The sequence below is a fragment of the Penaeus japonicus genome, unplaced genomic scaffold (genome assembly GCF_977035675.1).
Source record: "Penaeus japonicus unplaced genomic scaffold, GWHDUDI00000001_assembly GWHDUDI00000027, whole genome shotgun sequence".
Lineage (NCBI taxonomy): Eukaryota > Metazoa > Arthropoda > Malacostraca > Decapoda > Penaeidae > Penaeus > Penaeus japonicus.
Window position 1 is genome coordinate 26,484,227 of NW_028234429.1, and position 5,000 is coordinate 26,489,226.

Genomic DNA, 5,000 nt, shown 5'->3' on the forward strand with positions numbered 1-5,000 from the left:
GAAGGAGAAGACGGAGAAGGAGAAGGAGAAGACGGAGAAGACGGAGAAGGAGAAGACGGAGAAGACGGAGAAGGAGAAGGAGAAGACGGAGAAGACGGAGAAGGAGAAGACGGAGAAGACGGAGAAGGAGAAGGAGAAGACGGAGAAGACGGAGAAGGAGAAGACGGAGAAGACGGAGAAGGAGAAGACGGAGAAGACGGAGAAGGAGAAGACGGAGAAGACGGAGAAGGAGAAGACGGAGAAGACGGAGAAGGAGAAGACGGAGAAGACGGAGAAGACGGAGAAGGAGAAGGAGAAGACGGAGAAGACGGAGAAGGAGAAGACGGAGAAGGAGAAGGAGAAGGAGAAGGAGAAGACGGAGAAGACGGAGAAGGAGAAGGAGAAGGAGAAGACGGAGAAGACGGAGAAGACGGAGAAGGAGAAGGAGAAGACGGAGAAGACGGAGAAGGAGAAGGAGAAGACGGAGAAGACGGAGAAGGAGAAGACGGAGAAGGAGAAGGAGAAGACGGAGAAGGAGAAGACGGAGAAGACGGAGAAGGAGAAGGAGAAGACGGAGAAGGAGAAGACGGAGAAGACGGAGAAGGAGAAGGAGAAGACGGAGAAGACGGAGAAGACGGAGAAGGAGAAGACGGAGAAGACGGAGAAGGAGAAGGAGAAGACGGAGAAGACGGAGAAGACGGAGAAGGAGAAGGAGAAGACGGAGAAGACGGAGAAGGAGAAGACGGAGAAGACGGAGAAGGAGAAGGAGAAGACGGAGAAGGAGAAGACGGAGAAGACGGAGAAGGAGAAGGAGAAGACGGAGAAGACGGAGAAGGAGAAGACGGAGAAGACGGAGAAGGAGAAGACGGAGAAGACGGAGAAGACGGAGAAGACGGAGAAGGAGAAGACGGAGAAGACGGAGAAGACGGAGAAGGAGAAGACGGAGAAGACGGAGAAGGAGAAGACGGAGAAGACGGAGAAGGAGAAGACGGAGAAGACGGAGAAGGAGGAGAAGACGGAGAAGAAGGAGGAGAAGAAGAAGGAGAAGGAGAAGACGGAGAAGGAGAAGACGGAGAAGGAGAAGACGGAGAAGGAGAAGACGGAGAAGACGGAGAAGGAGAAGACGGAGAAGACGGAGAAGACGGAGAAGGAGAAGACGGAGAAGACGGAGAAGGAGAAGACGGAGAAGACGGAGAAGACGGAGAAGGAGAAGACGGAGAAGACGGAGAAGGAGAAGACGGAGAAGACGGAGAAGACGGAGAAGGAGAAGACGGAGAAGACGGAGAAGACGGAGAAGACGGCGAAGAAGACGACGGAGAAGACGGAGAAGGAGAAGACGGAGAAGACGGAGAAGACGGAGAAGGAGAAGGAGAAGGAGAAGACGGAGAAGACGGAGAAGGAGAAGACGGAGAAGGAGAAGACGGAGAAGACGGAGAAGACGGAGAAGGAGAAGACGGAGAAGACGGAGAAGACGGAGAAGGAGAAGACGGAGAAGACGGAGAAGACGGAGAAGGAGAAGACGGAGAAGACGGAGAAGACGGAGAAGGAGAAGACGGAGAAGGAGAAGGAGAAGAAGGAGAAGGAGAAGACGGAGAAGACGGAGAAGGAGAAGGAGAAGACGGAGAAGACGGAGAAGGAGAAGACGGAGAAGGAGAAGGAGAAGACGGAGAAGACGGAGAAGGAGAAGACGGAGAAGACGGAGAAGGAGAAGGAGAAGACGGAGAAGGAGAAGGAGAAGACGGAGAAGACGGAGAAGGAGAAGACGGAGAAGACGGAGAAGACGGAGAAGGAGAAGACGGAGAAGACGGAGAAGGAGAAGGAGAAGACGGAGAAGACGGAGAAGGAGAAGACGGAGAAGACGGAGAAGGAGAAGGAGAAGACGGAGAAGACGGAGAAGGAGAAGACGGAGAAGACGGAGAAGACGAAGATTTCAAAAGGAATGAATTGCAACATAATAGTAGATGAAACACATCCAAATATGGCCAAACGAACGGTGTTCTAAAAGCCTAATTGTGCAACCCGTGAAAAAGTTTTCCATACAGGATGTGCGAATAGAATATGAAATTTCATTATTTAAATTAAATATGAAATTAAATAGTAAATAAAATATGAAATTAAATAGTAAATAAAATATTAAATTAAATAGTAAATAAAATATTAAATTAAATAGTAAATAAAATATTAAATTAAATAGTAAATAAAATATTAAATTAAATATGAAATAAAATATTAAATTAAATATGAAATTACAGAATAGCATATCAAAGAGGCTTAGAATTTGGTGATGTTTTGCAATGTTATTCTTTCCTGAGAATTTAGTAATGTTTAGTATTATTATTTGAGAATTTGATTACGTTTTGCATTATCATTCTTTCGTGAGAATTAGGTAATATTTTGCATTATCATTCTTTCGTGAGAATTAGGTTAATATTTTGCATTATCATTCTTTCGTGAGAATTAGGTAATATTTTGCATTATCATTCTTTCGTGAGAATTTAGTAATGTTTTGTATTTTCACTGTTTTGGGGAAATGAATCAGAATAGTGTGTTGAAGTATAGGGGAAAAAGTTCAACAGATCAAATAGAGTAATCAGGATTACGGGAAAGGAAGGAGGAGAAGGAAGAGGACGAGGAAAAAAGGAAGTGGAAGAGGAAAAGGAAAAATATCAATATTTTTATATGATTAGAATTTAGGAATTTGACATGTTTTTATTGTTTTGAACAAAATATGAACATTTTCAAAAATAGTACTAATGCAGAAATTAGACTGGATATAACAAGCAACAATAGCAAATAATTAAAGAAACAAAGGATGAAAGATAAATAGATCGTCTGCATAAAAAAAAACAGTAATTTTGTCCATTATTAGGTCGTTTTGAATTGTTTAACGAAAACTACGTCCTCTCTCAACTAATAGGCGAAATGGTCGGTTTCAATATAACTTTTACAGAACGTAACTTGTAGTGAAGGCAAGCAGTTTTGTTAAGGAATCTTAATTTTTATTAGAACTGAACGAACTATCAAAGACTGCCTGAATCACCGAGCAGGGAAATGGAGATACTGTCAATTCTGAAATTCATTTCTGTGAAGGTGATGGTTAATCTCATTCCTATATTAACTGAAATTATTCTTTGGTATCATTTGATAAAGCTCATCAACGAATGAATCTAATTTCATAAGTGGCTTTGACGGAAATTGTCACTGAAGTGCGCTCGGCGACATAACCAAATTTACATTCCAGAAAAATGTGGGAAGACTTGATGACGTCACATCAGGCGTTTAGCTGATACTTGCTTTTATGTCTGATGAGGAATCGACTGTTATTTCATCAGATCTGCTGACTTATCCGACGAGATTTGCTTTACGGACGATGAGATATGTAACAGGATTGCAAGTTCAGTGTGGAATTACTACAGTCTGGGACAAAAAGTTGAGATAATGGCAACGGCAAGTAGGTGTAAAAAGAGAATGAGTGAATAAATGAATGAAAGGCGAAAGGGACTGAATGATGATGAGTTGATATAGGAGAGCAAAAGAGAAAAATGGTTGAATGAAGGAATGAGATACAGTGAATAAATGAAGGAATGAGAGAGAAAGAAGGATGAAAGCTGGCTATGAAGGGAGACAATGTCAAGCATTTTGGAGATGAAGGACCTCTGGTGTCATCATCAAGGTTTCCCGAGCATTATAAGGCGGCACGCACGCACACACACACACACACACACACACACACACACACACACACACACACACACACACACACACACACGCACACGCACACGCACACGCACACGCACACGCACACGCACACGCACACGCACACACGCACACGCACACGCACACGCACGCGCACACACACACACGCACACACACACACACACACACACACACACACACACACACACACACACACACACACACACACACACACACACACACACACACACGGGAGAGAGAGACGTTATTTAGTAAGTGGTGCGATAGATTTGATGATTACTTATTAGCATTTTTTAAAATGAAATTATTCACTGGATTCACATTATAATTAGTATTATAATTGTCTAATTCCATGAATGACGGATTGATTTATTCATTATTCATTATATAGTTATTTGAGATAATTTTATTTGATTCATAATTTTTACATTTGTCTATCTATTTACTTATTTAATTTATAAAAGTTAAGGAAAAACTTTTTACGATTATGAATATGATTATAGTTGTTATTGTCATTATTATCATTATCACTATATTATTTTTATCATAGTTATAATGATCTTCCTTTTCGGTACCGTGTGGTTATTCCTGTTGTATTTGCAATTACTATTCTCATTAGAATTCCATTAAGTATAATTAGCACTATATCTATTTCAGCCTTTTAGTTTATGTCATTTTCCTTTCGTTCCTTGAACCCTTTGAGCTTGGTTTCTCGTCTCCTCCCGCGCTCCATCTGCCCAGCAACGATAATCTTTATAATGTAAGACCTCGAGTTTGTTTGGAAAGGAACGTCACTTCCTCACGCCGAGGAAAAACACAAGTCCAATGTGTCAGACTCTGCGTTGCTGGAGATTCCATTCTTTGGCTTGGAGACATTGCTTTCACTTAAGAGATAAGGAGCCATCTGCGTGAAGGAATTTCTCATAAAGGGAAATTTGTGATTTTTTTTCTAGGTCCTACCAAAGCGCCATTATTTTTCCTAACGTCGAGATGATTTTTGAAGATTTTCTCGTGTTTTTCTTGTGGTCGAGAGAGTGTTTAACAGATTTTTAAATCTTGCACATGAAACAATATCACGCACACAGTGAAAAAAAATGTTAATAATGGTGATGTAACCTACCATGAAAAGAATATATTTTATATATATGTCTAGTGTGTAAAATTTTATGTTTATTCCTTTTTTATTAACCAAGCTAATGATTTCCAGTTTCTCAGTAGGTGATCGAATAATGGAGTGAAAATACTGAAGTATTCTCTGAAACGCGTCGTGCGTACAGGAATATCCAAATCCTGTCACAAAACAT